At 46.1% G+C, this 19887-nt stretch overlaps 1 protein-coding gene across 1 annotated transcript in view; it reads right to left on the bottom strand.

The window, feature by feature from the left end:
- Window positions 1-19887, bottom strand: part of LOC147608229 (HVA22-like protein k) — a 126377-nt gene that overhangs the window by 98013 nt on the left and 8477 nt on the right. The gene's annotated exons all lie outside the window — the stretch shown is intronic.

Raw genomic sequence — 19887 nt, 5'->3', positions numbered from 1 at the left:
GCTTAACGACTAGCCCACAGGCGTAACAACATGGCAGGGTGGCTTCTCTCCTAACAAGGTGACAGACCACCAACAATAGCAGTTCTGGCAAGCTAGCTCTCCTTGGGTGTAGCAAAGGGTGCCCACCCACAGTGGCATCTTCTTTGCACAGCTCAACAGAAGCTACCCAGTCCCATCCGCAGTATACCCACTAAGAGTAGCAGCTCCATTCCTTGGTAAACATCATCAAACGAAATCTTCAACTATAACGGAGATAAACAGAGCAAAACACAACAAACGAGAAAGGGAGAAGAGCCTCGAGATAGCAAAGGTTGGGCAGGACGATGATTTGAATATTCTCCACAATTGCAGTCATCTCCAGCCATTGGCATCATTAATGAGACAAATATAAGGTTTATTAAAACCTTAGGGATTTTGAAGGTGTAAAAGAGCCCTAAATAAGGGTGTGTTCACATGGGCCTTCATTCACATGGAGAATAAGTGTCCTATATACATGGGCTTTCTTGACTCATTCTTTACCAAATTTTTCATTGACCGGATCGTTATAGACATGGGCTTCATCAAAGCTGACTTCATCAAAAAATATTTTATTCCTTCCTTTGCAAATAATTTACTTGCAACCTTTGTAAAACTCGGCCAAATGAGCAAGCGAGTGTGTGTGGAGAACCACCTTGGGCTCTCAGAGGCTCACCGAATGAGTAAGTGAAGAGGAAGAAGGCTCCTCTCCCACCTATGTGATTAAACCCACTCATTGTATTGTATACCTGTAACACACGGAAGCTCTGGGAGTCTTCTTTCAGCCCTAAACACCACTGGGAACATGCTGATGCAAAAACGCAGACAGAAGGGAGAGTAGAGAGAGAGAGAGAGAAATGCCGGAAATTCAGTATATTTCATATAGTACAAAAAGGTACTCAGTCTACAGCCCTAGGCTGCCTTGCTAAAAAGGTGTAACACACCAAAATCTGTCCTAGTACTTGATCCACTCCATAAGGGAGAGAATGAATAACACAATGAGCATCTATGCCTTTTATAGGCCCCTTTGGACACAATAAGAACTGGCCGACTGCTGCCAGTTGACTGGACATTAAATCATATATTTTGATGCGCTTGTAGCCGCCCTTGTTCTGGTTCAGCCGACAGCCTTTTGCTCTGCTCTGGTACAGCCGACAGCCCCTCTTCATGTCCTCCATGCCTTGCTTCAAGTCCACACTAGCCTCTTCTGCACTTTGTGCTCCAAATCCTAATTCTAGTTATCTTTTACTGGTTGCCTCTTCTGGACTAGCATCTCGATATGTCCATGGGCAAACATGCACATGACAATACCTACCCTTGTGTAAAATTTCAAGTCCTAAAGCCAACATTGTAGCCCAAGAGGCACCTATGATTGTCCACTAGCAAATGTCTAAAAGAGTGTAGATCCAGTGTATGTATTGTGGTAGGAGTTCATCACTTGAGGAGCAGTGTTGAAAATAGCAAGTGACGTTGGGTGAATGTTAGAGGGAGTGTTGTGTAACCTTCAAATGAAGTAGCAATTGTACTAGTCATATGACTAAGGTTCAAAGGTCAAAAAGAAATATAAAAGCGAAGGAGAATGTGGAATGTCCAGCCCAAAGGGTACCCAAAAGAAGGCACCTAGAATTAGGTGAGAAGACGCCCCAAGAGGGTGCTCACTTCAAGGGAGGTGGTCATAGTCACAGGGGATGGAAGGGACGGACTGTTGGAACGGAGGGATGCCAAGTCGAGACAGTTTAGGAATGGGGACGGCAGGGGACGGTCGGACGTCCCCCTGGAGGTGTCCCTCACAAGGGACGGTGAAGGGGACGGCAATAGGAACGGGGACGGCTGTGGGGGACGGCAGTAGGAACGGGGACGGCAGGGAGCCATTCTAGTCATGGGCCTTTAGCCTTGGCCCATAGGCCTTGAGCCTTTGAGGCTTTGGGCCTTGGCCTCTCTCTTGCCTCCCTGAGCCCTCCCTATAAGAAGACACACACACACTCCCTCTCACACTTCAAGCTTTATCTTCACACACACACACACACTCTCTCCCTCAAGCGGCAAGCCTCAAGGGCCAAGGTCTCAAGTTTCAAGCTCTCACACAAGCAAGCTGTAGCCTCTCAAGACACACTCTCCCTCACACTCTCTCTCAAGCTTCACACACACACACACCCCCACCCATCCTCACACTCAAGTTCTCCCTCAACTTTCAAGGCTCAAGCCTCACTCACTCTCTCTCTCTCTCTCTCTCTCTCTCTCTCTCAAGCTATCAAGTGACAAGGAGGCATCCATCATCCATGGCATCCTCCTCGTGGCAATGGCTCTTCAAGTTCCAACTACCCGTAGAAGGACGACGGGATGGACATGGTGGGATGAGGTCAATCACACCCCATCCCCTCATGGAGGTGGTGCACAGCCATGGACATGCAAGCTTTGCCCGTATAGGCGAGTGGGTGGTACTGACAAAGTAATTTTTAAGTGCCGTTCCTACCCCCGTCCCCGTTCCCTACATATGGCCGTCCCCCGTCCCGTCCCGTCCCCGTCCCTCGTTACCGTCCCCCGTCCCTTGTGACTATGGAGGTGGTCCTCAAATCTAGGCAAGATTAGTGTATGGATTAATCAAGTTTTGGCCACAATTAGTGACTAATGGTTGGAGATGTACTCAAGCCTATAAAAAGGCATCTATCTAATGGAATAGTGAATGGGAGAAGAAGAATTAGGGTTAGAGTTCATGTGGGAGACATACACAGAGAAACAAGGGAGAGAGAGAGAGAGAGAGAGAGTTGTGGGGATAAGTCAACTCACCAAGTGTGTGTGTGTGACTCCCCTATCACACATGTATATTGCACTAGTACACATAGTGCACTTAGTACATTAAAAGTACTAAGTGTACTATGTACTATAACTTATGGGCTTGTACACACTATAAGGGTGGGCATAATGCCTTTACCCCAACAACCTCCCACTTAAAGGCAAAGTGCCCTTAAATGAAGGGAAAAAAAAAATCAGCATGTACATGATAATATACAAGGCCATATCAAGGCTGAAACTGGCCTCATCCAATGCCCATCAAGTGTCTGCAATGAGCAAACCGCTCCGGAGGCAAACTCTTTGTCAACAGATCAGCCGGGTTGTCATCCGTATGAATCTTAACAAGCTGAATTTGCTTGTTCTCTATCACCTCTCTGATGAAGTGATACTTCATATCCACATGCTTCAGGGTTCTTTGCCAACTGGATGGCACTCTGACTGTCACAATGCAACAATGGAATATCCCCTGTATAACCCAAATCAACCACTAACCGAGATAGCCATAATGCCTCCTTGCAAGCCTCTGTGGCTGCAATATACTCGGCCTCTGTAGTAGATAAGGCAATGCACTTCTGCATCCTGGATATCCATGACACAGCACCTCCTGTGAATGTAAACACATAACCGGTAGTAGACTTCCGGTTATCTGGATGACCGGCATAATCCGAATCCGTGTAACCATGCACTAATGCATCCTGTTTGCCAAAACAAATGCACATATCCTGTGTGCCCTTCAGGTATCTCATGACACCTTTCACTGCTTCCCAATGCTTCTTGCCAGGGTTGGCCATGTATCTAGAAACCACTCCCACTGCAAATGCAATGTCCGGCCTAGTAGCAACCATGGCATACATGAGACTGCCACAAGATGAAGCATACGGAATCTTGGCCATATCAGCCCTGCCACTATCTGACTGTGGGCTGTCCATAGCACTGAATTTCACATATGGAGGCAAAGGAGTACTAGTCTTCTTCCCCCCGTCCATATTGAACCTCTGCAAAACTTTGCCAATGTATTCTTTCTGAAACAAATACAACACATGCTGATTTCTGTCCCGAAGTATCCGCACATCCAAAATGTGATTTGCATCACCCAAATCCTTCATATCAAAGGTTTGATGCAGTTTCTGCTTCAAGGCATCCATCTCTTTACGAGATTTCCCGGCAATCAACATATCATCAACATATAAGATGAGTATCAATAGACTGCCATCCAAAGCTTTCTTGGTGTATAAGCAGTGATCTATGTCACTTCTCCTGAATTTCTGGGATTTCATGAATGTATCAAATTTATGATACCATTCCCTTGGTGCCTGTTTGAGCCCATAAAGACTCTTTTTCAGCTTGCATACAAGCTTCTCCTTTCCACTTACTGCATAACCCTCTGGCTGTTGCATATATATCTCCTCATGGAGATCACCGTGAAGAAAAGCAGTCTTCACATCCATCTGAATCAAGTCCAGATCATCATGTGCAACCAAAGCTAACACAGCTCTAAGTGTGGTCATTTTGACCACTGGAGAGAAGATCTCCTCAAAGTCCACACCATATTCCTGCTTGAAGCCCTTAGCCACTAACCTGGCTTTGTATCTTGGCTTTGCATCTGGTGCAACTTTGAGCCTGTAAACCCACTTGCATGGCAAAACCTTCTTGCCTGTAGGCAAATGCACCAACTTCCAAGTTCCATTTTTATGCAGAGAATCCATCTCTGACTTCATGGCACGCTCCCAAAGAGCCTTGTCTGCCCTCTGTAAAGCCTCCTTATAACATGAGGGCTCCCCACAGTCAGTGAGCATCAAGTAGTCAACCCCTGGAACAAACCTGTCAGGGGCTCTGGAGGGTCTTGTGGACCTCCGTACCCAATGACCATCATTTGCAGGTTGCTGTCCAGCCTGCATATCACCTATTGGTGGCTCCTGTTCCATGCCATAAGGCTGAAAAATCATGCCCGGTATTTCCTCTAACTGTGGGATATCCATAGGGATATCTTCTGCAATCTCTGGCTGTCCATTTGGACCATTTTCAGCACCATTTAAGGGCTGGTTTTGCTGCTGTAATGGCTGATTTACAGCCCTTGGTTGTTGTCCATGATGTCCATCATCATCAAAGATGACTCTACCAGGCTCCTGTTGCCTTGCAGGCTCCTTATACATGCATGTTTCATCAAAAATGACATCATTGCTGCGTATAATCTTTCTATTCACGGGATCCCAAAGTCTATACCCCATTTCACCTCTGTCACCATATCCTAGGAATATGCATTTGTGAGACTTAGGATCAAGTTTGGTGCGCATTTCCCTGCGTATGTGCACGTACGCAACGCAACCAAACACTCTCAAGTGCTTGTATGACGGAGGCTTCCCTGTCCATACTTCCTCTGGCACTTTCCCACCAAGCCTCGTGTTAGGTGACCTGTTTATAAGGTGAACGGCTGTCATAACAGCTTCAGCCCAAAAACCATGAGGTAATGCAGCATGTGACAACATAGAACGGACCTTCTCCTGAATGGTCCTGTTCATCCTCTCTGCTGTCCCGTTTTGTGGAGGATCATAAGGAGTAGAGAGCTCCCTCTTGATGCCTTTAGCATCACAAAAGTCCTGAAACTGTTTGGACATATACTCTCCACCATTGTCGGAACGCAAAGCCTTCAGTGTTTTGCCAGTTTGATTCTCAACAAGAGCAACAAACTTCTCAAACACTGAGAATGTATTACTCTTTAAACGAAGAGGATAGACCCACACCTTACGTGTGGCATCATCAATAAAAGACATAAAATATTTTGCCCCTCCCAAAGAAAGCTGAGGCATCTCACATACATCTGTATGCACAAGCTCTTGCATCTTTCTGTCCAAGAGCTTTCTTGTGGGGGCACTGTAGTTGCCTGCCATATATACAATGCTCACAAAACTGAAAACTTGAAAACTTTAGAGAAGGCAAGTAACCCAAACGAGACAATTGCTCCATTCCCTTGACACTCATGTGTCCCAACCGGCTATGCCACATAGAAATTTCCGGCAGCTCGGTTGCATTTACATTAGCATGGTGACAAACACCTGCATGCATGAAATAAAGAATGTCCACCTTAGAGCCTCTGGCAACAACCAGTGAGCCCTTACTAATTTTCCACTTTCCACGACCAAATGTGGTAACATAATCAGCATCATCAAGCTGTCCAGTAGAAAGCAGATTCCAGATGCATTTTGATTATTTGTATAAAAGATATTTTTTTTTAAAAGTGTTACTTTTATCATTTTTGATTTTCATGCATAGAAGTATGCATAAAAGATAAATTTTTTATATCAAAAGTGTTACTTTTATCATTTTTGATTTTCATGCATAGAAGTATGCATAAAAGATATTTTTTTATATCAAAAGTGTTACTTTTATCATTTTCGATTTTCATGCATAGAAGTATGCATAAAAGATAAATTTTTATTATAAAAGTATTATTTTTATCATATTTGATTTTCATGCATAGAAGTATGCATAAAAGATAATTTTTTCTTATAAAAGTGTTATTTAGCATAAGCTGTGAGCCATCTGAAAACACAAGTCTCACATCACCTCTGCCAAGAATCTTGCATGTGTGCCAGTGTGGGACCCTGGTATCCTTTGTCATCAACTCATCTTCTTTCATGGTCCCCTTTTGGCCTGAGAGGGAGTGTGTGACAACCAACCCTAAAAGGGTATTTTATTTGATTTTTTGGCCTTGTGCTGCTGGCCGACAGCCCTTCTTTGGGCCGACCAGCAGCCCTTCCACATATATAAGCAACATCTCATAATTCAGCAGCAACACAACATATATCGACTGCTGCTGCCAGCGCTTCCTCTGCAATAGACTGAATCATCATCATCGTTCATCAGCAACAGCACCCGTCGGCTTCTTCATCTTGTGCAGCGATCAGCCCACAGCCATCGTGCCCTGATCTGCCTGGCAATACACTCCAGCGACACTTGTGCCACTGCAGCCATCGCCCCCATCTTCTACCAGCCACATCACCACTCCAGCAGCGCTCTGGCCTAAGCGCCCCATCACAGCAGCAGTCTTATCTATCTTGGTGCAGAGCCATATACACCCATCGCCATTGATCCAGACAACGCTCCTACACCCACATTAGCAGCGCCCTATCGATCAGCCTGGCAGTGTATTATCTGCAGCTCTTGTACCTATACCTCCAGCACACCTCGGGACAGCGGCCCATTCTTTGCTCATTGACTTGGGACAGCAGCCCTCTTTGCTCATCATCACCTGACGACATCAGGACAGCAGCCCCCTCTGCTCTTCACTACCTACCTCATGACGGCAACACACCATCTGCTCGAGACAGCATCCCTCTCTGCTCCTTAGATCTGCGTTTCTCCTGCAGTCCACTCATCTGCAGATTTGCGTTTGTCTGCACCCCTCAAGTATCGCAGCACCCTTGTCACCAGAGGCCTGCACCACTACATTTCCACTGCGCGGCTGCCCACTACAAATATCTACTACCTCGGAGTGCCACCGCATCCACCGACGCAAGCCTTCGACACCGACCACCTCACGGAGAGCTACCACTTTCCTCGACGCGAGACTTCGTCATCGACCGTGCTTCAACTTCGACCTCATCTTTGCTTCTTTGCCAGTCTACTACTTAGAGGCACCTCACATCAAAGGGCCTCTTGTACAAGATTAATAATTACATTCATCATTGTACATACACTCATTCATCCATTTCATGCTGTGTTGATTTGCTCTGATCTCTCATACATCTGGTCCTTTTGTCCTTTTGCCCTCACAATGAACACACTTTATTGGGCTCTGTGTTGGCTGCCTAGCAGCACAGCTAATCGACTAGCCATATAAAGCTTATAAAGAGATGGCTCAGCATCCTACACCACATTTGCCAGAGCCAAAGTGAGGAGCAGCAAGAGGCAAGTGATTGGCTAACAAAACCTTCTTCCTATCCAACCTTCACACCACAGCAAAATGCGCTTTAAATTGATGTAACAATGAATGCAAAGTAGTTGGGTCGAGCTGATTGTCATACTTACTAAAGGTCATTCTCTTGGGGAAGGGGTTGGCTGGTACCGTGTGTATTACGGTCAAGCGCACAGAGGAACTCTCTATATTTCTTTTCTGCGCATCTCTTGTGTTTCCTCTGTAGGGCTGAAACGCACACAAGCACCTACTGTAGACCTGTGCTTCTCCTCTGGTGAACTGAAACACGGATGTGAACATGCATTTCTCTATTGTTGGATTGAAACACACAATGAACTTCTGTGTTTCCGATGCTGGGTTAAATTACACTTGTACTTGATAGGCTCCTGCGCTCTCCCACTGCTGCCAACACACCTACCTCTTAAGGCGGCTTCTCCAAGGAAAAAGTACTGCTGCGTGGCTTGTTGCACTGAATAATTGTGGACTAGTTGCCAGATGCGCACAACACCTTAGAGCTGAAGTGTCTGACGATCATGCAACGGATGACACGGGGACCAGATCGCCTATAAATAGGTTCCCCTGAGGCTAATCTGCCTCCTTTGATGCTGATCAGCCCCTTTCAACCCCCACCCGACCTGCCCCGGGGTTGGTCGAGGTTGGTTGGATGGCCCAACACCCAACTAGGCTGTTCACATGGCTGGCCAACCTCCTTTTGTGTTGAGTGTCCACATATTGTAACATGCAACGGAATTATGCGTAATGAAGGATCCTGTCACACAAAGTCTCACACCGCCTTCTTTATCCTGAGTTTCGCGAGTCTCTAGCAATCCACTTTTATCACTTCAAACTTTAAGAGATGAGAGAGAGAGAGAGATAGAACTGTACACCTTATTGGGTCCCAAATTACCCATTGAAGGGCCCCCTCTTATTGCTAGGAGTATTTGCTTTATTATCTTTGAAGAGAATGACTGAGGGACTGACTTTGGACTATAGATAAGCCAAACGCAAGACCTTTGAAAGACTAAGAGTCGGGCTGAGCTGTACACGGCTGTAGAAGCACAAATGATGACCGATCTCAAGTCTATGCACTCTTCAAATGGAATGTAGGAAGGTTGCAAATCTAAGGCTGACAGAAGGGGCTGATTGGGACTGTTCTAAGCTGAGTGTATGTATGTTGAAAATGATTGAATGCGTGCATTTTACCTTCACCAAGAGGGCTGTAGCAAAACGATGATATGTATGGATGCTGAATTCTGCATGAAGGCTGAAAACGCACGTTCTATAGCGCTTCCTTCCTTGGCTGAATATGGGCTGATGCGTTTGCTGAAGTATGCTCTATATGCTCAAGCAATGAAGCTCCAAGTAGCTGAAGATTGAAACGCTTGAAGGCTAATGATTATAAGATAAATGAATGATGGGAAACAATGCTATTTATATGCAGTTTATGGGCTGGTCGGTTGGCTGTAAAGCTGGCCGACTGGCTCCCTAAAGCTACACGACTGGATAAATAGAATACTGATGATAAAATGCTAGAAAATTATGGGAAAAATACCAGATAAATAGGATAAAATACTAAATGATATTCTGAGGCTTCTGCAATGGTCTAGATGGTCTATATGCATATGGGATGAATGATATGCAAATACCATGTCACGTGCATCCCGCACTTGGATGCCACGTAGACATTTCTGTACAGAAGGTGCAGGACCTGGGATGGTGAACTGGTCCCATGTGAGCCCAGTCCGGGACGAGTCAGCCAGGGATCCATCTCAGATGTCCGAGGTCAGGTGTGCATTGTCCTGCACAAGAGTCTAAGGTCAGGTGTGCACTGTCCTGCACATGAAACAGTGCCAGTCCGCGCTGTGAGTCTCCCTCTAGAATGATGTCAGTGGTTCTGTGTATCTGGTATGGTACCGGATGCCAGATCACTGAGTAGATTATGTTTAGGACAAGGGGCCAACCCATAGGGCTACCCCGGAGCTTAGAATGGGCATGGGAATGGTGTGAAACCATCCCCATGAGGGCCAGGAAGGCCCAGGCTGGTGGACCCACCAGCCATGGAAGGGCTATGGAACAGCCCTAGGGCAAAGATAAGGCTATTTTCAGGAGCGTCCTCCATGAAAAGTTCCAGAAGATTTTTCTTCGGGACAATCGCCCTCCCCAGCTCCCCCCGTCCAGACCGGAGGATCACAGGATTGACCTCCTCCCAGGCTCGGAACCCCTGAGCAAGTTTCCGTATCGCCTTTCTAAGGCAATGGAATCGGAGTTGGACCGCCAACTCCAAGAATTGTTGCGAGCTGGCTTCATCCGCCCCAGCGTGTCGCCATTTGCAGCACCGATCTTGTTTGTCAAGAAGAAAGATGGGTCTTCTCGGTTGTGTGTCGATTATCGTGCACTCAACAAGCTGACTATCAAGAGCAGATTCCCGATGCCTCGAATTGACTATATTCTCGAGAGGCTGAATGGAGCTAAGGTGTTCTCCAAACTGGATTTAAAGAGTGGATACCACCAGGTACGGATTGTAGAGGGGGACATCCCCAAGACAGCCTTCCGTACAGAACGGGCCCACTATGAATTTGTGGTCATGCCATTTGGTTTGACGAACGCCCCAGCTACATTTAACCGCATGATGATGCGTGTTTTCCGGGAGTTGATTGGAGAGTGTGTGTTCATATTTTTGGACGACATACTCATATTTTCAGCTACAGTTGAGCAGCATGACATTGATGTGGAGAAGGTCCTTAAGTTGCTGGAAAGCAACGAGCTCTACGTCAATGAAAAGAAGTCAGAATTTTATATGTTCCAGGTACATTACTTGGGATATATAATTAGCGCTGAAGGCATTCAACTTGATCCGGCTAAGGTGGCCGAGATTGTTAACTGGGAAGTACCACAGACAGCTTATGACATTAGATCATTTGTGGGTATATGCCAGGCATATTCCACCCACATTGACAAGTTTTCCGACCTCTCGGCAGACCTCACCGATCTGCTAAAGGGAGTGAAAACAAGAAGGCAAAAGATTCGAATGACTCCACGAGCGTTGGAGGCATTCCAGAACCTCAAGGTGGCTTTGTCAGAAGCGCCTTGTTTAGCCCTTGCCTCGTGGGACGAACCATTTCAAGTGATCACCGATGCGAGTAACATCGCAATTGGAGGTGTATTACAACAGAATGGTCATCCGGTAGCTTACATGTCTCGTAAGTTACTGCCCGCCGAAAAGAACTACTCAGTCTATGATCGTGAACTCCTAGCAGTTATACAAGCGTTAAAACATTGGAAACATTTCCTGTATGGCCGTGACTTCGAGGTTCGCACTAACCATCAGGCATTGCGCTGGATTCAGACAATGCCAAGTGCACAGTGGAGTGATCGACAACACCGCTGGAGTCAGATATTCCAGCAGTTCGGTGGTATGATTGAGTACCTTCCAGGAAAGGCCAATCCAGTGGCCGATGCTTTGAGCAGGAAGGGACAAGTATCTGCGATTCAGACCACTAGACTTGACCTTGTTGGTACAGGACTAGAAGACATGAAGCACACGTACGCGGATTCCGAGAAATTCGGTACTCAGTGGGAACAGGCATTGGATGCCACAAGACCATGCCATTTTCTGATACGCGATGGTTGGCTTTTCTACAAAGGCCGACTATGTGTCATGAAATCATTCCGGGCAGCTCTTCTCCATGATGCCCATGACGCCATTACAGGTGGTCATAGGGGCATGAATTCGACTCTCGAGAAATTAAACGGCAATACTATTGGCCAAAGATGAGGCGTGATGTGTTTACATATGTACAACGATGTGACATTTGTCAAAAGGTAAAAGCTCCTCGTGGAAAGAAGATAGGGTTGTTACAGCCTTTGCCAATTCCTGAGGGTCCTTTCCAGGACATTTCGATGGACTTTGTCACAAATCTGCCTCCCAGTCCGAGTAAGCGTAATACGCAGTGTTTAACTATTGTTGATAGGTTTAGCAAATTTGTTATGCTTATTCCTTGCAGGGCCAATGTGACCGCCGAGGATGTTGCCCAGCTATTCATTCGGCATTGGTACCCGATTGGCGGGATTCCTAGGACCATAGTATCAGACCGAGATGCCAAGTTTACCAGTCATTTTTAGAGGGCATTGTTTGATAATTTTGGTACTAAGCTGAATTTTTCCAGTGCATTCCACCCACAGACAGATGGCCAGACAGAGATATACAACCAGTTGGCCTTTGATGTGCTGAAGTGTTATGTCCACGATCAGCAAGGTAAGTGGGAATCGTTTTAGCCTTTAGTTCAAGCTGTTTTAAATGACTCTTTTTCTTCAGCTATTGGCAGGACTCCATATGAGGCAGCGTTTGGAAGGCCTTTCCAGTCGTTGTTAACCAGGACTTCGTCTTCAGTACCGGAGGCGAACAGAGTGACGAAGTCTTACCAGGAGATCCTAGAGTCCGTTAAAGACAGATTGGCTAAAGCACAAGAGGCCTACACTCAACAGGCCAATAAAGACCAAAGGGACATGAAGTTTTCGGAAGGGGATTGGGTGTATCTTCGGATTATGAAGCAAAGATTGAAGCAGGTGGGCAAGCGATGCCCAAAGTTGTCTTTCAGGAGCTTCGGACCATTTCCCATCCGGAAAAAGATTAATGAGGTGTCTATGCAACTAAAGCTACCTCCGAGTTGGACTATGCACGATGTATTTCATGTCAGTTGGTTAAAGCCATATGCAGGTCCACCTCCTTCAGAGGTCAAAGACGAAGCGGGACCAGACATTGTTGATGAAGCAGAAGTAATGGTTCTAGAACAGATCCTTCTGCACCGTTTCAAGCATGGCTCAGGCCGAAGACTACGACAGTTCCTCACGAAGTTTCAGGACCGAGGAACTCATGAAGCGGTATGGCTCGACAAAGAATTTTTCGAAGACTATCCGGCATTATTGACGGATTATTTGGAGGCTATGCAGCTTCCGTCAAGTTAAGCAGAAGGGGATGTCACGTGCATCCCGCACTTGGATGCCACGTAGACATTTCTGTACAGAAGGTGCAGGACCCGGAGGAGTATAAATAGTGGAGGCCATAATCCCATCATTCATCTCAGTTTTCACCAAGTGCTCAAGCCAATCAAGGGCCAGTCAAGCCAAGGTGATTGCCAAGCAAAGGGGTGGACTTCTCAAGGTCAAGGGCAGGATTTTCCAGCCAAGAAAAGGTCAAGTTTTCTGTATTTGTTTTCAGATTTACATCATTCTAATGAAGCAAATACACCATCCGTGGTGGGGGCCCTACAGAGGGTAATTGGGACCCAATATTGTGTCCTCTCCATCTCCCCCTTCTCTCTCTATTTTCTGCACATCTCCTTTCAGTTTGTGCGTTAATTCCGTCGCGAAAAGAGTGCTGATTTCTGAGTTTTGAAGTACCGATCCTTCTTCGAAGCTTCCGCATACTACATACCACATACCCTGGACTGAGGATTACAATGGGGTCACAGCGTACGACAAATATCAAATCCTAAAGGGTCCTACTGTTGTACAGTGTTGCACTGATGATGAGCCATCTTGTCACCATGCACTACAATGCAGAGTACAACAAAGAGAGAGCACTAAGGGTCCCATCCATCCACTTAAGGGCTCCCACCGACAAGCAGTTTATTTGCTTAGACTGCTAAGTTATGCAAAAATTTTGACTAGCTGCCACCAACAAGCTTGCACACCAAGCTGCTGAAGCTTGTTTAGGGCACATGCCTATGAAGCCTTGGATGCTCAAACTGTTGGTTCTCTGCAGGTTTGGGACAGCTCGTTCATGCATGGATACATCTCCAGCTAGATGATTTGGCTTCAATCCCACCACATTGTCCTGCATGGAACCCACATTTGTAACATGACTACTATGCGGAAGCATACTTAATGATGATTAATGCAAAGCAATAAAGATTAACGCTAATCACATGCTCATGACACAGAGAAGTAGAAAGGAGGAGGATAGAGAAACTATCAAATCCTAAAGGGTCCTACTGTTGTACAGTGTTGCACTGATGATGAGCCATCTTGTCACCATGCACTACAATGCAGGGTACAACAAAGAGAGAGCACTAAGGGTCCAAACCACCCACTTAAGGGCTCCCACCGACAAGCAGTTTATTTGCTTAGACTGCTAAGTTATGCAAAAAATTTGACTAGCTGCCAACAAGCTTGCACACCAGGCTGCTGAAGCTTGCTGCTTGTTTAGTGCACATGCCTATGAAGCCTTGGATGCTCAAATTGTTGGTTCTCTGCAGGTTTGGGACAGCTCATTCATTCATGGATACGTCTCCAGCTAGGTGATTTGACTTCAATCCCACCACGTGGTCCTGCATGGAACCCACATTTGTAACATGACTACTATGCAAAAGCATGCTTAATGATGATTAATGCAAAGCAATAAAGATTAACGCTAATCACATGCTCATAACATAGAGAAGTAGAAAGGAGGAGGATAGAGAGACTATCAAATCCTAAAGGGTCCTACTATTGTACAGTGTTGCACTGATGATGAGCCATCTTATCACCATGCACTACGATGCAGAGTACAACAAAGAGAGTGTCATGTGCATGTTTGCCCATGGACATGTCCAGATGCTAGTCCAGAAGGGGCAGCCAGTAAAAGATAACTAGAACTAAGATTTGGAGCACAAAGTGCAGAAGTGGCAGTGTTGGACTTGGAGCAAGGACATGGAAGAAGGGGCCATCGACTGAACCAGATGGGAGGCGGCTGCAGGAGCATTAATATATTGGAGTTATGAACCAGTCGGCTGCACGCGCCTCAGCGTTTAATGATGGATGCCTTGTCGACTATGCCATAGGGCTGTCGGTCGGCTGCATGGAGAACAACGCTTAAGCATTAAATGCCTAGTCGGCTCGCCGACCAACAGTCGTCTAGCATTCCAAGTGTTCAAGAAGCCTATAAAAGGCACACGTGCTCATTGATGAACTAATTCACTCCCCCTTTGGGTGTGGGTCAAGTACTAGGACTGTTTTGGTGTTTACCGCCTTTTATGAAAGGCAGCCTATGGCTCTAGATGTAGGGTACCTTTTTGTACCATATTAATATACTGAATTTCCAACTATCTCTCTCTCTCTACTCTCCCTTCTGTCTGCGTTTTTGCATCAGCATGTTCTAGATGGTGTTTAGGGCTGAAAGAAGACTCCCAGAGCTTCCACGTGTTACAGAGAGAACACTAAGGGTCCCAACCACCCACTAAAGGGCTCCCACCGACAAGCAGTTTATTTGCTTAGACTGCTAAGTTATGCAAAAAATTTGACTAGCTGCCAACAAGCTTGCACACCAGGCTGTTGAAGCTTGTTTAGGGCACATGCCTATGAAGCCTTGGATCTGTTGGTTCTCTACAAGTTTGGGACAGCTCGTTCATGCATGGATACATCTCCAACTAGGTGATTTGGCTTCAATCCCACCACATGGTCCTGCATGAAACCCACATTTGTAACATGACTACTATGCGGAAGCATACTTAATGATGATTAATGCAAAGCAATAAAGATTAACGCTAATCACGTGCTCATGACACAGAGAAGTAGAAAGGAGGACGATAGAGTGACTCTTTACCTAACCTACTCCTACTATATATTACTGAATGAATGAGTAATTACAATGACTGTCATAGATCCAATGTAGATCTAGACTATGAATGCTATGAATGAACTTATGTTTACTGTCCTCCGCTCTGCGTTAATGGAAAACGCTGATTTGGAGATGTACTTGGCTGATCCAAACTGTTAGACTGCATGTCCTTGGTCTTGGCTCTGCAATCTCTGTCTTTGAATGATTATGAATGATCCATGACCTGCCTTTATATAGTGAAGTGATAGCAAGTCGTAATCAAGTCGGTTTTCACTTTTCAGGCCATAAAAAGTCATCAAAAATGTCATAAAATGTGTTCATATTGTGTCCATAATATGTCCCAACCATTGGTGCATGTCCTGGGCACCTCCGGGCACCTATAGGGCCACCAAATTGGCTCCAAACTGCCCATATACGATCTCTAACTTTGCCCTTAAGGAGACTATAAGGAATAATCATTCTACATGGCACTAGATTAACGTGTGCACGTGACATTCCCTCTTACTAAACTTGGAGCTGGGGTGCACATGATACGCCTTTGCTCCATGCTGTCGATTGGACTGCAGACTGGATCTCCCATAGGGTGTCTCCACCACTATCTCCTCGGAAACTGCGGGCAATGGAAGTTGTCTCTTTGCCTTGGAAGCTCTATTGGCATGGTAGACTCCATGAACACCTCAGAAACTGAAGTACTTATCTTCTCCTCCTCGTCAATGGATTCGGAGATAATTGTGGGAACCTCACAAATTGTCACCTCCTTATGGCTATGATGATCTTGGGAACTCGCATGGAATCTGGAAGTGCTTGTGGCTCTGCATGCTCGAAGAATTGAACCTCTTGGTTGACCTCGACCTGCGGGTCCGACACGGTTTCTAGTGCCTCTTTGGTATCCCTTTGTCCTTGGTCTTCTATTGTGGTACTCTTGTCCTCTTTCTTAGACTTCACCACACTTGCTTCCATTGGAGTACTTAGACTCATCATGGCGAAAAGATTCTTTATTTCTTTTCAATACTCTTCTTCACGTCTTTCGTTGTCTTTTCTTCTTTGCCTTGATTCTTCTTTAGGTTGTTCCCTTCTTTGTCTGGCGTCTTCTTCACGTTGTTTCCTTTGGCGATCTTGGTTCCTGGGATTGCCATTCGAACATTGCTCAACTAGCTTCACTTTGCCTTTTCATCAAAGCGAAAATATCCTCTATGGTTGCCATGAAGAGACGCTTGCTATTTTTTTGCTATAACCCTAAACCTAGGCTTCTACATGCATCCTAGACAACCTAGAACCATGCTAGATTGAAATCTAGACTTTCTAGTACTATACTATGTTGACAATGAGCAAAAAGACTGATTTGATGCAAAAACGCAAACCCTAATTTTGCTTGCAAACCCTAATTTGCTGATTTACATACAAACCCTAGCATTGATGAAAAACTTTTCCTAGGAACAACCTAGACATGCTCTGATACCAATGTAACATGACTACTATGCGGAAGCGTGCTTAATGATGATTAACGCAAAGCAATAAAGATTAACACTAATCACATGCTCATGACACAGAGAAGTAGAAAGGAGGAGGATAGAGAGACTCTTTACCTAACCTACTCCTACTATATATTACTGAATGAATGAGTAATTACAATGACTGTCATAGATCCAATGTAGATCTAGACTATGAATGCTATGAATGAACTTATGTTTACTGTCCTCCGCTCTGCGTTAATGGAAAACGCTGATTTGGAGATGTACTTGGCTGATCCAAACTGTTAGACTGCATGTCCTTGGTCTTGGCTCTGCAATCTCTGTCTTTGAATGATTATGAATGATCCATGACCTGCCTTTATATAGTGAAGTGATAGCAAGTCGTAAAATAATCAAGTCGGTTTTCACTTTTCAGGCCATAAAAAGTCATCAAAAATGTCATAAAATGTGTTCATATTGTGTCCATAATATGTCCCAACCATTGGTGCATGTCCTGGGCACCTCCGGGCACCTATGGGCCACCAAATTGGCTCCAAACTGCCCATATACGACCTCCAACTTTGCCCTTAAGGTGGCTATAAGGAATAATCGTGTCTACGTGTGGCACCGGAATAACGTGTGCACGTGACAACATTCCTCCCTTATATAGGGGTCAAGCAAACCTACACCCCCGCAACTACCAAAAATAGCATAATGATACATGCGTTGTGGAAGCATGATCTTGATTAACGTTAAGCAAATTAGATTAACACTAATCCTAATGTTCTACCAAACACATAAGACAAGAGAGTAAACCCTAATCTATTGTTTATTGACAAAACATGTTCGGATTACAATGGTTCTTTGATCTAGCCTTGCTAACCTACCGTGCATACAAAAGATGTCTTGCAAAATCCACTGCTTGGTCCTGCTCTCTAGATGCTTGTGTTCTTGCCTAGAGCTGCCTCTATGCAAGGTTCTTGCCAAGGACCTTTGACCTCCTTTATATAGGGATATGATGGCAAGTGGTTTTCAGATCGGCCTTCCATTTTCAGGTCATAAAATATCATCAAAAATATTATAGAACATGTTCAAATTTTGCCCAACTTGTGTCCCAACCATTGGGTCATGTCATGGGCACCAATACCTATTGGGCTGTCTGAATTGCCCCAATCGGACCATATTCTGCACCTTATCTTACCTAAGAGGCTTCTGCAAGAAAGATCCATGTCCATGTGGCACTCACAGACGTGATGCACATTTCATCCCCTCCTACTAAACTTGGGGCATTGGGGTTCTCTATGCACCTGTCACGTGCATCCCGCACTTGGATGCCACGTAGACATTCTGTACAGAAGGTGCAGGACCTGGGATGGTGAACTGGTCCCATGTGAGCCCAGTCCGGGACGAGTCAGCCAGGGATCCATCTCAGTCGTCCGAGGTCAGGTGTGCATTGTCCTGCACATGAGTCCAAGGTCAGGTGTGCATTGTCCTGCACATGAAGCAGTGCCAGTCCGCGCTGTGAGTCTCCCTCTGGAATGATGTCGGATGTGCTGTGTATCTGGTTTGTAACTGGATGCCAGACATCTGTAGGTATGTAGATTGCATGTAGAGATGGGGTCAGCCCATAGGGCTACCCCAGGACAAGGGTTTGCATGTGCATACTTAGATGGGCATGGGGGAGGTGTAGAACCACCCCCAAGGGGCCAGGAGGGCCCAAGACTTTGCCCACCAGCCAAGGCAAGGGCTGGAGGGTCAGTCGGCCAGCTCCAGAGCCTCTGGACAGGCAGCCGACAGAGGGTAAAACCCTAGGACAGCAGTCGGCCAGGTGTGGGGGGGCAGTCCCACATCTCTGCGCAGCAGGCCCAGCAGCCAGGAGCTGTCCAGAAGGAATGCGCAGGGTGGCCAGCAGGCTGCCAGGTGTGAAAGCATGGAATAGAGTGTGAAAACACTTTATTAAAAATATCTCAGTCGTGGGACTTCATAAAGCCAGCCGACTGGATGCTATGAAGGGTATAAAAGCCCCAGCCCATAATCCCATTATTCATCTCACAATTCACCAAGAGCCTCAAGCATTCAAGGGCCAGGACAGCCAAGGGTTTGCTAAAGCGAAGGGGTGAAGGACTGAAGGTCAAGGGCAGGTTTTCCAGCCAAGAAAAGGTCAAGTACTTTTGTATTTGTTTCAGATTTACATCATTCTAATAAAGCAAATACACCATCCGTGGTGGGGGCCCTACAGAGGGTAATTGGGACCCAATACTGTGTCCTCTCCATCTCCCCCTTCTCTCTCTATTTTCTGCACATCGTCTTTCAGTTTTGTGCGTTAATTCCGTCGCGAAAAGAGTGCTGTTTTCTGAGTTTTGAAGTACCGATCCTTCTCCGAAGCTTCCGCATATTACAGTGGTATCAGAGCCTACTTCAAGGACGAAGATTCAGCAAAGAAACCAGAAAATTTTTCGCTCGTGTGGTTGGTTTTTAGACGCCGGTGGACTACCCCTTTCGGAGTGACTCCTGTCCCTCGAAGGACGGTTGGTTTTTAGCCTCCGGAAGCCTCCGGAAGTCTCCCACACAAATAGTGGATGGTCAGATTGCGTTCCGGAAAGGAACTGCATTTTCCCGCTATGGCGAGCTTTGGCGACGAGAGAGAACCAGAACCATGGGACCAAAGTGCACCAGGCAGCCCAGCTAGGGCACCCGGCTTGAGTGTACAAGACATGTTCCAGCAGATGATGCGAGCAATCGCAGACCAGACAACCAAGTTGGACGAGCAGAAGGCGCGGATTTTGGCTCTGGAGGAGCGTTCTCGCTCTCCAGCGTCGCGTTTTCCATCTCCTCCTCCCTCTCCTTCCGTACCCCAGATACCAGATCCTCGTCACAGGGACCCTCTCGCGGGGTCACAGCAGCAGTCAAGCTCCTTGCTTGAGATGCAGATACGGGCATTGGAGATTCGACAACGAGAAGACGAAGCCATGCGACGAGTGGAACACGAGCGTTACCTCCGAGCTTTGGACGCCAGATTGACACCGGCGGCGCCCTCGAATCATTTTCCCGAGAAAATGAACTTCAGTAAGTATAATGGTAAACTCGATCCCACTACTCTGTATTCATGGTTACAT

Source organism: Cibotium barometz, chromosome 53, assembly GCF_041138505.1.
Source record: "Cibotium barometz isolate CiBa-2024 chromosome 53, ASM4113850v1, whole genome shotgun sequence".
Classification (NCBI taxonomy): Eukaryota; Viridiplantae; Streptophyta; class Polypodiopsida; order Cyatheales; family Cibotiaceae; genus Cibotium; species Cibotium barometz.
The sequence above is the reverse complement of the archived record's forward strand: the minus strand, read 5'-3'. Positions and strand labels throughout refer to the sequence as shown.